This window comes from Onychomys torridus, chromosome X, assembly GCF_903995425.1.
Source record: "Onychomys torridus chromosome X, mOncTor1.1, whole genome shotgun sequence".
Taxonomy (NCBI): Eukaryota; Metazoa; Chordata; class Mammalia; order Rodentia; family Cricetidae; genus Onychomys; species Onychomys torridus.
The window spans coordinates 94,405,348-94,422,698 of NC_050466.1; the positions used below are offsets into that span (position 1 = coordinate 94,405,348).

The 17,351-nt window shown below is 41.7% G+C and overlaps 1 protein-coding gene and 1 pseudogene across 6 annotated transcripts in view; one reads left to right on the forward strand and one right to left on the reverse strand.

The window, feature by feature from the left end:
* The window catches only part of Atrx (ATRX chromatin remodeler), a 180,338-nt gene that overhangs the window by 149,556 nt on the left and 13,431 nt on the right, over positions 1 to 17,351 (reverse strand). The gene's annotated exons all lie outside the window — the stretch shown is intronic.
* Positions 7,048 to 7,148, forward strand: LOC118574871 (annotated as a pseudogene).

Here is a 17,351-nt window from a genome sequence, read left to right on the forward strand (position 1 = left end):
TGGTGATATATTGTGTACCCTAATGAAATTTGCCTGAAGATCGGAAACAGAACAAGCCACTCGATTAAACATAGATGCCAGGCAGTGGTGACACACACCTTTAATCCCGGCACTTGAGATCTCATGCCTTTGCTTGAGAAGCACACACACCTTTAATCCCAGCACTAATAAGAAAGTTATGGCTGGGTGGAGAAAGGTATATAAGGTGTGAGGAGACAGGAACTGAAGGAGGCCTGGAGGTAAGGCTTGTTCCCTTGTCTCTGATCTTTCAGCATCTACCCCAGTATCTGGCTCTGGGTTTTTGGATTAAAAGACCTATTAGGTTACAGAATCTTATTGCAGGAAAGTAAGACTTAGAGAGACCCTTATTTGAAACATGCAATAAGAGAATTATAGTTTCCACTTATAACTACTAATATAGAGATATAATCAGGATGTGCAACTCCAATCAAATCCAATCCTACAGTGCACCCTTTAGGGAAACTCAAAAGAGTTACTAATAAAAGCTAATGAGTAATAGAGCTGTGGGTGTAGCTCAGTGTTAGAGTACTTGTGTAACACATGCAAAGCCCTAGGCTCAATCCACTAACCCCACAAAAAAAAAAATTTTCTTAAAGTGTGAAAAGGCAGTTGTTCTAATAGATAATACTCAAAACTAAATACTTAAAAGGACTAAAGATACAGTAAGAGAAGCACACAGCTAGTTAATACAGCATGCTGTTTCCAAAGTGTTTAGGGGATTTTTTTGTTTTATTTTGTGGTGATGGTGGTGGTGGTATTGTCATCACTGTTTGAGACACAGTGCTGTGTACCCCAGGCTGGTCTCAAACTCAACTATGTAGGTGAAGACAACCCAGACCCCTATCCCTGCCTTGCCTACTGTTTCCAAATTTTTTAAAACCTTGATTTTTATTGTCTTTACTAGTGTCTTCTTTAAATTCTCAGATTTTGTATGTATTTCTACTATATACACACATACATCCATATAGACATACAAGTATTTTGTCTGAAGTGTGCATGCCTGAAGCCCAGAGAAGCCAGAAGGTGCTGGATACCCTGGAACTGGAGTTTTAGATGGTTGTAAAGCCACAATGTAGATGCTAGGAACCAAACTTGGGTCCTCTACAAGAACAGCAAGTGCTCTTAACTTCTGAGCCAGCTCTCCAGACTATTTGATTTTAATGTTTATAAACACATAACTTCATACTAAGTCTCTAGCTTTATTTTTCATGCCAAGGCTACTGTGCCTACTACACTATGCAATAAATACAGCAATAACAAGACAGGGCTCTAACAATGAAAGATAAAATCATCTAATTCCTGCACTAGGGATGAAACTCAGTTTCCAAAGAGCATGTGTGAAGCCCCAAGCTTAATCCTCAGCACCACAAAAAGAATTAATTAGAACCTATAGGTGTTTTGCCTGTATGCATGTCTATACCAGGTGTGTGCCTAGTACTAAGAGGCCATAAGGGGACATTTGGATCCCCCGGAACTATGTTATGTGTTGCCATGTGGGCTCTTGCCGATTTTATTTTGGGCTGGAGCTTGACCTTATATCCTTTATCACTGAGAACATTCCAACCATGAGTTAATAATAAAAAATAAAAAGATTATTATCTTTTGCCCTATTATTATCTACTGCTCTATGCAAAATGTTGCTTTATTTTTTGGGTGCTCTTATTTGTCCTGAAAAACTTGTAGAACACTTTTTCAGTTCTTAGCCTTTTGTGAGGAGTAGGTTCTAATTCATTCTTCAAGGGAGAGAGAGTGAAGGGGAAAAACTGGACAAACTGGGAATTGTTAGCTTATCTTAGTTCCATCAGATCAAAGCAACGTGCAGGGACACACACACAAACCCTAGAGACAAGCAAATACAAAGAGCCATTGTTTACCTGAAACAGACACTTCAACAGTCTGACAAGCGGCTGGAAGCCAAGGATGGACTGAGTTAACAACTTTGTGGCAGGGCTGAAGAGATAGCTCAGCGGTTAAGAGTACTGGCTGTTCTTCCAGAGGACATGGGTTCAATTCCCAGCACCTAAATGGTAGCTCGGAACTGTCTGTAACTTCAGCTCCGGAGGATCCGACACCCTCACAGAGATATATGTGCAAGCAAAACACTAATGCACATAAAATATATCACAGAAAAAAAAAACGTAAAATAAAATAACCACTGTGGCTTCAGTTTTAAAGAACACCCATACTTTGTTGAGTTTTACTTCCAGGAAACACCCTCAGGTTTTTAGGAAGATCTCATTGAAAAGATTTGAAAAATGATCCTGAGCGTGGACAGGGGAAAGTAACCATATCAAAATATGTCCAGAGCATTATCTACACTCTTGGAGGAAAGGCACTAAAATAACCCTAGACCTTTCTGTTCTACCTAAGTGGATATGAAACTCAGGAAACCAGAAATGCTCTGGAGAGAACACTTAGGCCTTAAGAGCACTGGCTACTCTTCAAGAGAGCACTCATTTAGTAACAGTCTGTTACTCCAGCTCCAGGGGACCCAATGCCCCTTTCTGGCCTCTTCAAGCTCTACTCACACACAGGCAAAACACCTATACAGATCATTTTTTAAAATAAGAAATAAAATAAACCAGAAACTTGGGACAGCACTAAAAAGCAGAGGTTTCAGCTACCACTATAGTCCCAGCACTTCCAGGGCCACAGAAAAAAGATTACCAGGAATTCAAGACCAGCCTGGGCTACAGAATGAGACTCTATTTCAAAAGAAACAGATTGAATTGTGAAGGACTCCCTAACTCCTACTTTATATCAAGGAGACTCTAGTATAATAATGGCAAATTAAAACTAAGATATCTCTAAGACACTGTTTAGGGAGGAATTCATAGGAAAACCAACAAGAGGAAGGAATATATTTTTTAAAGAAAGTAGAAGAAACTTTAAGTCTGGAAATGTGGTACAGTGCTTGCTTAGCATATCCAAGGTCCTGGGTTTGGTTCTGAGCAGGAGGAGAGGGAGAAGGAAAAATGAGATTTAAGCCTGGTGCCTACCATCTCCGTCAAACTCAGCCTTAATCCTAGCCAGTTTAACATGAACTCTCACACTAGAGATGTAGCACCTGTGCAGCAGAGAAGGCTGACTCATCACCGTTGATGCCCAAACCACCAAAAACTCATACTAAAATCCTGGGGGTTACCTCAGTTTCTGTTTCTAGATACAGCATGCCTAACTTCCAACAACAAAAACAAGGCATGCTACAGGGTAAAGACAAACAAAACCACAGTCTAAAGAGACAAAGTAAGCATCAAGACCGACTCAGATATGATGGAGAATTGGAAATTATCAGATTGAAGATATAAAATAACTATGACTAATACAAATATTGTACTTTTAAAAAGTTAGCAAAAGGCAAAATGAGAAAGGTAATATAAGCAGTATGAACAAGAATTTCTAGCTGGGTAGTGGTGGCACACATCTTTAATCCCAGCACTCAGAAGGCAGAGGCAAGGGATCTCTGAATTCCAGGCTAGCCTGGTCTACAGAGGAAGTTCCAGAACAGCCAGGGCTACACAGTGAAACCTTGTACCAAAAAACTAAAACACAAAAATTCCGGGCAGAAGCAGTGTGTTGCAAAGACTGATTGACTGATTAGAACTTCAGTGATTCAGAGGCTGGAATGTTGCAGGTCCAGAGTCTCATTACAATTTATCTTGGGTTGTGGGGACTGAAGAGGTAGCTCAGCGGTTAAGAGCACTGGCTGCTTTTCCAGAGGACCCGGGTTCAATTCCCAACAACCACGTGGCAGTTCACAACTGTCGGTAACTCCAATGTCCAGGGATCTGGTGCCCTTACAAAGACATACATCCAAGCAAAATGCTAATGCACGCAAAAATAAATAAATCTTTTTTTTTTTTTAAAGAAGAAAGAAAGAAAGAAAAGAGAAAAAAAAGAAGATCTATCTTGGGCTATATTTATACACCCTTAAGAGCTATTCCTCTCTGTATGGGACCTAACGTCTTATAACTGAGGAAAAAAGTAACTTTCAAAATATATTAACAAGACCCTATTCCCCACCAAAGAACAATGCTAGTTATAAATATATCCTGTAAAGCAAGCAATAACAAAAAAAAAAAAGTTTCAAAGAGCCAGTGAGATAGTTCTTGTAAAGGTGCTTACCACCAATCTCCAGGACTCACTTGGTATAGGGAGAAAACCAACCCCATCCCCACAGCTTGTACACACATGTAATGAAGCATGTGTGCATACATATTCATGCACAGATAAATAAATGCAATTTAAGTTATTTTAAAAAAAAGTTCTTCGGGGCCAGGCATAGTGGCTCGCGCGCCTTTAATCCCAGCACTCAGGAGGCAGAGGCAGGCAGATCTCTGTGAGTTCGAGGCCAGCCTGGTCTACAGAGTGAGTTCCAAGACAGCCAAGACTGTTACCCAGAGAAACCCTGTCTTGAAAAACCAAGAGAGAAAGAGGGGGGAGGTAATCTTTGAAGTTAAAAGAACCAGAGGGAGGTAAAAAAAAAAACACTAAACTGGCAGGGAAACTTTCCACTTACCCCCAGAATGCCTGGTAAAGGACACAGTCCTAGTCCTACTATTCATCAACCAGGGCCTCACTGCGATTCTGCCCCACCTCAGCCCCTACTTAAGTAAGCCATCATAAATTGACCAGGCCACACCTGATTAACATACCTCATGTGCCCAGCTACCTCTTGAAACCCTAAGGCTCCAGATTAGTGTAGCTGGAATAAACTGATCAATATAAGGATGAATCCCACAAACATACCATGAAAAAAAGTATCAAGGAAAAATAGAACAGAGGCTACCAAGGGCCTTAGGGAGGGTGGGTTCAGAAATTACTGCTTAATAGGCACTGTTCCAAATAATGTTTCAATTTTCAAAAAAAATTCAAAATGTTTTATTTTTGGTTTTTTGATAGGGTTTTTTTGTTTGTTTGTTTGTTTTTGTTTCTTTTTTTGAGACAGGGTTTCTCTGTGGAGCCCTGTCCTAAAACTCACTCTGTAGACCAGCCTGCCTCTGCCTCCTGAGTGTGCTTCAAAGTGTGGTCAAAGGTATGTTTCACCACTGCCCAGCTTCAATTTTCAAAAAAAAAAACTTCCTGCAAATTCATGGTAACAGTGATATAACTTTGGAACATATTTAATGCCACAAATTACACACTTTAAAAAAGTGTTTGAAGTAAGTCAGACATGGTGGTGCATTTCATTAATCCCAGCAATTGGAAGACAGATACAAGTAGTCGCTGGAGGTTTGAGGCTTAGCCTAGCCTATATAGTGAGTCCGAGGCAACCATTGCTGCATAGGGAGAGTCTGTCTCAAAAGAGAATGATTAAAATAAAATGGGACATGGTGGTATATACCTGTAATCCCAACTTGAGAGACAGAGGCAGGATCAGAAGCTTAAGGTAATCCATGGCTACATATCAACCAACCTCCACGCCAGCCAAGCTACAAGAGACCCCCATCTCAAAAAAAAAAAAAAAAAAGGAAAAGGAAAAAACACAGGTTAAGGTGGCTGGCCAACTCTGGTGGCTCACACCTGCAATCTCAGCACTTGGGAGAGTAATGAAGATTGCTGGAAATTCAAGTCCACTTAGGCACTTCCAAGGGAGCCAAGACTAGGCAATGAGAATGTCTCAAAAAATGTTAATGGTTAAAATGGTCAAATCTGCTTTGTGTATTATATAATAATAAAGTAGGTAGAAAAACGTAAGAAGTATAACAAATATCTGAGTGAAAAACTGATTCTCAAATTTACTGAAAAGAGTATGAATATGCACTTGCCCCTATAATTAAAAGAATCAAGGCCAGCCTGGGCTACAGAACTAGTCCAGGACAGGCTCCAAAGCTACAGAGAAACCCTGCTCTGCAGTACCAGTTCCAACGGGAACAATTTTTGCCCCAGAATACCTGTGAAAACGTCTGGAGACTGCTTAAAGCAACGAGTTTAAAGAGTGACTTTATTGGTTTATGTATTTATTATTCATTCCTGTGTGTGTGTGTGTGTGTGTGTGTGTGTGTGTGTGTGTGTGTGTGTTTGGAGGTGAGAAGACAATTTGAGGAACTAGTTCTTTTCTACCTTTACATGGACTCTAGGGAATGAGCTGGGGCACCAGGCTTGCACGGCAAGTACCTTTACTTACTAAGCCATCTTGTCAGCATAGTTTCTAGGTTTAATACACATGTTTGGCATTTTTTTTTCACATTTTATTTATTGTGTGTAACCACGCATATGGAGGTCAGAAGACAACTTGTTGGGATTGGTTCTCTCTTTCCACCATGTGGGTCCTGAGGACTGAACTCAGGTCCTTGAACTTGGCAGCAGGCCCCTTAACCTACTGAGACATCTCTCAGCCCCCTCCCCAGATTCTTTCTTTTAATCTATGCATTTGGGTAGAGATTTCTAGACAAGGTCGAACTTAGTTCCTCGGGCTAAACAAGAACTCCTGATCCTCTTGCTAGTTTCATGAATGCTGAGATTAGACATGGGTCACCATGCCCAGCACCTACATTGTTTCCAGTGCATGTATGATGAACAAAAACACATTAAAAAGCTTTTTCTTTCTCCTATAAGCATCCATCACAATTCATCATTTTTACAAGAGAGAAAGGTTGAAGGGTCAAATGGCAAAAATAAGAAAAGCAAATTATAATGCAAGGATTAATTTTTCTATAAACTGTCTTGAAATGGGTAACAAAAAATGGTATACTGGTATGACTTACACAGGCTTGGGCCATATATTGATGTTTTATTGTTTTCTATCATGTTTTATTTTTAATCCTTATTTGCAAGCAAAACATCTATTCAGATTTTTTCAAACAAATAAATTATATATGCATACACACACACATACAACTTCCTCAAGGTCAGCAAGATAGTTCAATAACTAAAAGCACTTGCCACCAAGCCTGACTGTTCCCAGGAATCACATACTAAAAGGGGAAAACAGACTCCTGCAAGTTTTCGTCTGATGTCCACGTGCATATCAGGAAATTATACACAAACGCACAAGTAAGTGTAAAAAACTTTTTCTTCCGGTGCTGGCTTTGGCAGCTGATATGCTGAAATTGGAACAATGCACAGAAGATTACCATGACCTACACAAAGATGACCCACAAATTCATGAAGTGGTCTACACTTCTTAAAAAGAAAGAGCCTTGGGAGGCAGAGGCAGGCGGATCTCTGTGAGTTCAAGGCCAGCCTGGTTTACAGCGTGAGAGTTCCAGGACAGGCTCCAAAAGAAACCCAGCCTCGAAAAACCAAAGAAAGAAAAAGAAAAAGAGCAACAGATGAGATGGTAGGTCAAGGTGCTGGATGCCAAGCCTGACAACCCTGAGTTTGCTCCTGGGACCCAAATGGTGGAAGGAAAGAACGGACTTTCAGAAGTTGTCCTCTGACCTCCACACACTCACTGTGGCACACACATATTCATACACATACAGACAAAAAATAAATACACGTTGAAAAAAATTGTTTTTAAAACGAAATAGAAAAGTCCCAGCACTTGAGAGGCAGAAATAGGAGAGCTGAAAGTTCAAGACAAGCAGGTTTACCTGGTGAGCTCCAGACCAGCTAAGGTTAAATAGTGAGATCCTGTCTTGAAAAAACAAAAATAGCCGGGCAGTGGTGGCGCGCCTTTAATCCCAGCACTCGGGAGGCCGAGCCAGGACAGGCACCAAAACTATACAGAGAAACCCTGTCTCGAAAAATCAAAAAAATTAAAATAATAAAAATTAATAAAAAATTAATTTAAAAAAATCTCCTAAGACATGTCCCTATCCAAGCATTATGAAGGCTGTCAGGTACTAACTGTGCAAGTCTACACAGAGAAACCCTGTCCTGAAAAACCATAAAAACAAAAAACAAAAACAAAACCAGGGATGAGGATGAATGCTTACCTAGTAGCATGCACCAGGCCTTAGGTTCTACCCCTAGTACTGCATAAAGTCAGCAGGAGTGGTGATACATAACTCTAATGTCAACACAAGGAACATGGAGGAGGGTCCTGAGACCCTCACCTGAGTACCCAGTCACACAATACCACCTGTTAAATGCAATTCTGCCCTAACTGCACATAGCCTCTTGGAGGGGCTTGAATATATATGCCTAGGAAGGCTAGGAGTGAGCTCCCATCATTTCTGTGGCAATGGGAAAGCTATCATCTCTGTGGGGCAAACACTTCCCAGTGTAACTTTCCATGGGGGTGCACCCACACTCCTATAAGTAACCCCTCAACCTATGCTCTTGAAGTAAGCCCAATAAATGTACGGTTGCCCAATTGAACTCTGGTGGAACGTGGGTTGGTTTGTCTTGGAACCTGAGAGGGAGTAGACTTGTTTACATCTCCTCCAGGGAAGGAATTTTTAGCAATATTGGTGGTCAGGCTTGCTCAGCAAGCACATTACCATTGGGGCCCCAAACCCAGTGAGTTGAAATCTGTACTACTGGTTCAAGTCCTACTTCAGGTTTAGACTTCTATTAAGACTTTAAGTTATCTTCTTAAGTCTAATGCTCACCATACATACACTTTTTTTTCAGCACTGGGGGCTGAACTGAGTTGGCAAACATTCTATCATTGAACCACAGACCTAATCCTTTTTCAACTTACTCTAGCTAAATTTCCCAGGCTGGCCTCAATTTGAAATCCTCACACCACAGTGTCCCAAATCACTGAGGGTTTACAGGTATTTAATGCCATGCATAGATTCCCCACAGTTTTCAACATTTCACTATTTCATTATGATTTATGATTCCGGGTCCCATGGCTTTCCACTGCCAGGGAAACAGCAGATCAAGGACAGTCAGCCCAATACTCTTAAGAATAACCTGTTCCTAATACCAGCCCTCCTATTGCTAGGGTGAGCACATACTGAGCACTGAGCACTGGCATGCAGTATGCTGTTTTCTTTGTGTCACCTCAGCCTTACATTATGCCCATTGAACAATTGTAGTGAAAACCCGAGGGCCATCAAGATGCCTCAGCAGTAAAGATACCTACAGTCAAGTCAAGGCTGTTCTCTGACCTCCACATGTGCATCATGACATGTGAACACAAATCTGAATGCTAAATTTTTAAAAAATGCAAAAGAAGAAACTGAATTGCAGGCAGACCAGGTAATTTGGGCAAACTAGTTCTGTGTACCTTTTTTAATATTTTATTTTCACTGCTGGGATTAAACACACCATTGCCCTCACAGGCTAGGCAAATGTTCCACTTCCAAAGTACCTTAGTTTGTTTTTTCTTTTAAACTTTGTGTTCCATTTTGAATTTTTTGGTTTGCCTTTAAAAAAAAAAAACAACAGAAAACAAAACAAAACCTCAACAATAGTACTACTATTAGGAAGTATCTCATTGGGTTTGTGTTCCTTCAGTGAGTGGCTATGTTTGGCCTTAAATGAAGGCCTTCTATGACAGCACTGTGCCCCCTTCCCTGGTGTGTCCCTGGAAAGAGGGAGGACATCACATCGGTCTCCAGTTTTTGGATCTCCAGATGGTAAGTAAGTGAACAATCTGGAAGGGAGTAATGCCTGCTGAACTGCATGTAGGTGCTCTGTCATCTAATCTCTTACATGTAACTAAAAATGAGGCCCCTTTTTCATGCATTGTAGGCTACTTTTTTTGTTTGCTTGTTTTTTGAGACAGGGTTTCTCTATGCTCCCCTGGCTGTCATGGAACTCTCTCTGTAGACCAGGCTGGGCCTTGAACTCACAGAGATACGCCTGCCTCTGCCTTCTGAGTGCTGGGATTAAAGGAGTGTGCCACCAACAACCACCCAGTGCATTGTAGGTTACCTTTAGGCACAGATGCTCATAGTAAGATTTTTTTTTTCTACTGAAACTTAAATATTTCACCTTTGCACCCTACAACTTGCTAACCCTCTACTTAATCCTAACAGTCTCTTTATCCTGCTTTAATTGAAACTGTTTTTTAGATTTACTTATGTGTATCAGTGTTTTGCCTGCATATATTTCTATACGTGATATGTGTCCCTGGTACCCTAGGCAGTCAGAAGAGGACATCAGATCCCCTGAAACTGTAGTTACAAGATGGATGTAACCATGTGGTTGCTGGTAATTAAACTAGGATAACTACTAAGCCGTCTTTCCAGCCCCTTAAATTGAAAATGTTAAGCAGGCTATTCCAAGAAGCAATAAATATGCCTTTTGTGGTTTTACACATCTGTATTACATAGTAGATAGTCTTAGGAGTGGAATTGTTTGGAGGAGCTGGTATTGTAAAAGGAGAGCTGCTACTACTACTGGCTAAATGAAGTTGTGCCTCAAAGGGGCACTCTCATTCCCTGGCAACCTTAAAGCCCTTACATTTTTGCTTTTCCATTCTCCACATGACTATTCCATATAATTTTCTCTCCAACCTCTTACAATTCCAGTTCCCTGATCACTCACTCTTAACTGGCTCTACCTAGGTGTTCCCTTTCTTATTAAAAGCTACTCCCCTTTCTATGTGGGTTCTTAGTTACATCCTTCTTTCACCTCCAAAGGGGCTTTTTACTAAGACAGGGTTTCTCTGTGTAATAGCCCTAGCTGCCCTGGAACTCACTTTGTAGACCAGACTGGCCTTGAACTCAGAGATCTGCCTGCCTCTGCCTCCCAAGTAGTAGGATAAAAGTCATGCACCACCATGCCCGGCCAAAGGGGCCTTCTGGAGCAAGGCATGCTAATCACACTTATAATTTCAGTACTTGGGAGGCGAAGACAAGAGAATGAGTTCAAAGCCAATCATGGCTACAGAACAAGGTCGAGGCCAGCCTGGGCTACATAAGTCCCTGTCCCAAAAAAAGAGGGAGCTTGTTTTCTGGGCTAGTGATAGAAGGCTCAGGCTTCCATCCCTAACACTGCAAGGAAAAAACCAGCCCAACAGGCTTTCTGCACTTAGAATTCAACACAAACTCCTCATGCTGACACCAGTAAATCTGAGAAAATTAAGGGGTCCCTCTATTCCCTATTTCTCTGGGCTTCCCTTCACAGCTTGGGTGTGAGTGTATGTATGTATTTTAAAACAAGGTCTGGATATGTTAACCCCAGCCTCCCTTAATCTCAGATCCTCTTGCCTCGGCCTTCAGAGCAGATGGAATTACAGATGTGCATCTGGCAAAACTTATTAAATCAACAAATACTGCATCTGTTTTCCTCACTTCCCAGTCACCCTTCAAACTGTTCCAATCCTAGTCCACAGCTATAACCCTGCTTCAAAGAAACAATACAAGTGAGAGGTCTCAGCAGATAAAGGCATTTGCCACCAAACCTAAAGAGCTGAGGTCAATCTTCATGCCCCACATGATAGAAGACTACTCAAATTGGCCTCTGTTCACCCTTCACCATAGACACATGTGTCTACATACACATAAACACAAAATAAAAAATAAATGTGTGGTGGTTTGAAAGAAAATAGCTCTCAAAGGGAGTGGTACTATTAGGAGGTGCAGCTTTCATGGAGTAGATATGGCTTTGTTGAAGGAAATGTGTCACTGTGGAGGCAGGCTTTGAGGTCTCGTTCAGCCCAGTGTCTCAGACCACTTCCTGTTGCTTGTAAGTCAAGATGTAAAAACTCTCAGCAACTTCTCTATAACCGTATCTGCCTGCATGCTGCCTTGCTTCCTGCCATGAAGATAACGGGCTAAACCTCTAACTGTAACAAAGCCACCACAAGTCAATGTTTCTCTTTATGAGTTGCCATGGTCATGGTATCTCTTCACAGCAATAGAAACTCCAAGACAAAATGTAACAGAATTTTAAGAATTAAATACATAGGAATAAATCTAATCAGAGGTTCAAACTTGTATGATGAAAACTAAAATCAGTGCTGACAGAAATTAAGGAAACCTAAATAAATGGAAGGATATCCCACATTCAAATGGAAATATTTCATTAACAACACTACTCAGTCAGGGAAGGTGTCGTGCACCTTTAATCCCGGCACTTGGGAGGCAGAGGCAGGTGTATTTCTCTGAGTACCAGGCCAGCCTGGGCTACACAGCAATCTCCAGGACAGCCATGGCTACAGTGAGACCTTGTCACCACCACTTCCAAAAAAAAACCCACGAACAAACAGAGCAATACTCCCAAAAGCAATTTACAGATTGAGGGTAACTGCTATCAAACCTACCTATTAGCCTTTACTGCAGAAATGGAAATGTCAACACAAAACTCACATGGAAATTCAAGGTTTCTAAGGAGTGAAACCAATTGTGAAAAGTAGTAATAAAGCTGAGAAGCCAGGTGTGCTGACACATCTGCAATCCCAGCACTCAGAGGACAGAAGCAAATGGATTGCTGCAAGTTCAAGGCTAGCCTGGCCTACACAGCTAATTCTAGGCTACATAGTAAGACAGCCTCAGGGAAAGAAAAAGAATAGATTGAGTCTAGGCATGACAGCACATGGTAGTGCACAAGCCTGAGGCATAAGGTATAAGGAGACTAGATCAAAAAATTCAAACCCAAGGCAGGCAGTGATGGCTCATGTCCTTATTTGCAACGCCAAGGAGGCAGAGACAGACTCTCCGTGAGTTCCAGGCCAGCCTGGTCTACAAACTGAGTTCCAGGACAGCTAGAGCTGCTACACAGAGAAACCCTGTGGGGGGTGGAGGGGTGGATGGAATCAAGCCCAGCTTGAATACATGTCTTAGTTAGGGTTTCTATTGCTGCTGACCAAAAGACAAGTTGGGGAGGAAGGGGTTTATTTAGTTTACACTTCCAGATTGTTGTTCCATCATGGAAGGAAGTCAGGACAGGAACTCAAACAGGACAGAAACCTGGAGGCAGGAGCTGATGAGAGGCCATGGAGGAGTGATGCTTACTGGCTTGCTCCTCATGATTTACTCAGCCTGCTCTCTTATAGAACCCAGGACCACCAGCCCAGGGATGGCCCCACCCACCATGGGCTGGGCCCTCCCCCAATGATCATTAATTGAGAAAATGCCTTACAGTTGGATTGCATGGAGGCATTTCTTCAACTGAAGCTCCATCCTCTCTGATGACTCTAGCTTGTGTCAAGTTGACACACAAAAACAGCCATTATAATTACATGTAACCTGAAATGACTCAGAAAAATAACAGAAGAGAGGCAAGATTGTTCAATGAGTTTCCATGGAACCCATGTAAAAGCACGAGAAAACTGACTCCACCAAGTTGGCCTCTGACCTCCCTAGGAATGCAGTAGCATGTGCTCCAACCCCAACACACAGAGAAAGATGTACACATATATACACACACTGCACACATGCACAATAAATACCGCGTGAGTTCCAGGATGGCCAAGAACACAGAGAAACTCTGTCTGGGGTGGGGGAATTCTTTAAAGGGCTAGAAAGATGTCTCAGTAGTTAAAACAACTAGCTGCTTTTCCAGAGAGTCTAGTCCATGGTGGCTTACAGCCATTTTAACTCCAGTTCCAGGAAATCTGATACCCTCTTCTGGCCACCATGGGCACTGCATGGTTCTCACACATACATGCAAGCTAATATTCATACACATAAAATCAAAATACAAAAAAATATATAATAAAATATTGCAGCTGAGTGCTGGTGGCTCACGCCTTTAATCCCAGGACTTGGGAGGCAGAGGCAGGCAGATCTCTGTAAGTTCCACACCAGCCTGGTCTACAAATCAAGTTCCCAGGCAGCCAGAGATGTTACACAGGGAAAAACTCTGTCTGGAAAAACTAAAAACAAAAAACTTGCATGAAGTCAACAAAATATTGACCATGAACTCTTGATCTTCTATGACCCAAGAGCTTGGGTTACAGGAACGTGCCACCAACCCAGGCTAAAACACTCATTTTAAGTAAATATATTTTTATCTACAGATGAATATTAAAATATCTTTTGATAACACCAAAAACATGTTCCAGCTAGAGAGCTGAATTACTAACCAAAATATATAGTACAGGTTTCATATTAATTTTGACTATCTACAATAATTTCATTATGACATTTCCTATATACATATTTTTATCATATTCATCTCCACTACCCATCCTGTTCCCTTTCAGTTCCCACTGATACCCTTCATCTGCCAAACTAGCCCCTTTGATACTTTCCAGTCTCCCCTCCTTTCTCCCGCTCTCTCCTCCCAAGAAGTTTCATTAGAGTTACTTACAGGGTGCCAGGTGGAGGATTATTTATAGGAGCATGGGCACCTGGCCAATGGCTACACACCACTGAAGAAGTCTCTCTCCCTTCTCTCAGTGACAGTTAATTGGCTATAGACAAGAGGTGGTGCCAATGAGCTCATCTCCCCTAGCAATCATTTTCATGGAGGCCTAAGCATCCCCCTAACCCCCAACCCCCCCCCCGCCGCAAAAAAAAAAAATGTTGATAGGTCAAATCTTACACAGAGGTCTTGTGTCAGTAATCAATCATAACTGCTATGGAATCAAGTATGCAACAGCAGAGCCAGAGAAAGTCTTAGAGGTTAAGAGCACTTGCCACCCTTGCAGAGGACAAGAGTCATTCCCAGAAACAATGTTGGGCATCTTATATCCTCTCCTGTTACTCCAACTCCAGGGAATCCAATGCCCTCTTCTGGTCTCCACAGGCACCCACAAAAGTGTACATACACACAGAGATGTTGTAGCCCACTAGGTTTCCTAGTGGCTGTACCCAGCAGGACTGCCTAAGAGGTTGATTGGACCACAGGCCTGAGTACCAGGTGTTTGTAAGGGTCTACACTTGACTGTAACTAGCAAGGGGGAGGTTGCTCCACCCCTTGGCATTGTTATAAATAGACCTTTGGAATAAAGTTCTGGGCCGATGGATAAGGATCCAGGCCCACCTGAGCCTATCCTGTGTTTCTCTCCCCTCTATTTCTAAGTATCTTATCCCTCATTTCTCAAGAGTCCCTGGGGTAGTGGGCTAGTCCCCCACTGATGGGGCCTGAACAGGGACAAAGAAAAAGATAAAAAAGAAAAAAACAACCCTAGGACTTGGTGAAAGGACTGAAGGGGTGTCGTGAGTGTAGGCATGCCAATAAGGAACTGAAAAATGAAGGCAATGGTATTTTATTCTTGGGTGTATAGGTTAGGTGGTGAAATACCACAAGGCTGCAGCAGTGTATTTCTCTCTATATAGGCTGGCTCTCCCTCCCTCCCTTCCTCCCTCACTCCCTCCCCCCTCGCTGAGCTATAAAAAAATCAGGAAGATAGAATGTAGCAATAGAGTTCAGGAAGAAATTCAGAGTTAGGTAGGAAATAGAAATATAATGTAGGAATATTAGGAAGAAAATTTAGCATAAAGATAAGCAACTAGACAAACTATGGGACTAGGAAAGCAAACTTGGGGGAAAATCTATCTTCTTGGAGCTATCCGGGCAGAGAAAAGCTCTTCTTGGAGCTTATCGGGTAGAAGAGATTCCTACGGAAGCTTTTGGCCTGGGGACAGCTAAAATGCTACGTCCAAGGAGCAGAAGGAAGAAATTTCCCCTGCAGCAGCTGCAGGCAGAAGAAAACCCCTCTGCTCCACCAGCAATGCAACATCTTACCCTCAGAATTCCTTTCCTCCTGGCCATGAAGCCAAAGTGTAGAGAACGGAATTAGTGGGAAAACTTGCTTGTCTTTCTTTCTCTTGGGAAAAACTTAATCTCTCTCTCTAAACTAAAAAGCTTTTCAAAACTTTCTCAGTTTCATTTCTGAAAGAAAAAAATTAGTTTCACCTGGATGGGAAAGTCCCCTGAGGCAAGGGCCTGATAAGAAAATGCAGGTGCAGAGAAGGCAGGGAAGCCAAGCTGCGGCTGCATAGCTGCGGCTGCACTGCTGCATCAAAGACACTATCTGGGGAAGGAGCAGGTCTGGACAGGACAGGGAACTATCCAGGGGAGAAGTTTTCTATCAGAGAAAGGACCTTTCTGAAACAAATGCTTTCGGTTTGCCTCACTGACCTGGAGTGAAACCCTAAGGGTTTTGCCTCAGTCAATAAGCCGAAGCCTCTCAGCTTATGGACAAAACCCGCTCAGGAACTGGGTCAGATAAAAGATCTAATTAGAGAAGTATATCCATTAAACAATGGCACAGACATTCTAAAGCAAGCTTAGGAAAGAAAACTCTCCCATTGCAAAAAAAAAAAAAAAAGAAAGAAAAGAAAGAAAAAAAGGAAATCCTGCAAAGGGAATTGGAAAGTTTGTAGTGTATGGAAAGACTTTCTGGGAAATGTAATATCAATGCAGGTTTGAAACAGTGCCTTATATGGTCTAATAGCTGCACCAGGATTTTTGCTAAGAGCTTTATGGTAGTTCAATACGGGAATTTCACCCTCAGCCTAAGACTGGGCTTTATGGTAGCTCTTCTGCTGTAACAGAAAAGTTTGTCTGAATTATGACATAGAGAAGCTGTTACTGAATTTGGGTAAAGGGACAGCCTCTAGTTAGAAACTGTTTACCACGGAGTGCATCTCCGCTGGTTCCGGAGAGAGCTTGGTGGGAAAGATGACTTTGAAGAGTAGCATTTGTTCTGAAAATGTTACATTTCCCTAGCAACAAATGTTACAACTCCATAGCAATAGAACTCATTAAATCCCAGCATTCAAAGAGCCATTGACAAATCTTCCTTCAAACTCTCAAAAACTTTTAGAATAATATCAAAGCTGACTATGAACTCTGAACTTCACTATAAACTCTGAACTTTAGAAATGATTTGCGTACTTCTGGTCTTGTTAATAGTTTAGCTAAAAAATCTTTTCTAGATGTTAAAAAATATCTTATAGATGTTTGCTTTAGTATTAAATTAGTTCTGTTATATGTAAAGTGATAATAGTTAGGAAATCTCTCCTAGATATCTTTTCTAAATCTCTTCTAGGTATTAAGAAATCTTTAGGGCTGGAGAGACGGCTCAGAGGTTAAGAGCACAGGCTGCTCTTCCAGAGGTCCTGAGTTCAATTCCCAGCACCCACATGGTGGCTCACAACCATCCATAATGAGATCTGGTGTCCTCTTCTAGCCTGCAGTCATACATGCTGTATACATAGTAAATAAATAAATCTTAAAAAAAAAGAAATCTTTAGGTGTTTGAATAGATCTATAGAATTTCTTTAAGACATGTAGTAATAAATGGCCATGTTAGTTGTAAATGCAAGTTTAAATGAGATAAGAGGTATATTTACTAAGGTAGTCCTATAGAATGTAAGTAAGACTTAGGTAAGGTTTATAAAGTAGACGTATACAATGTAAATTTAAATAAGAAATGTAAAGGCTTGAGTAGGACTCAGTTAGGGGTTGTAGAGTAGAATGTAAGTGCTGGGCGGTGGTGGTGCACGCCTTTAATCCCAGCACTCAGGAGCCAGAGGCAGGCGGATCTCTGTGAGTTCGTAGGCCAGCCTGGTCTACAGAGTGAGTTA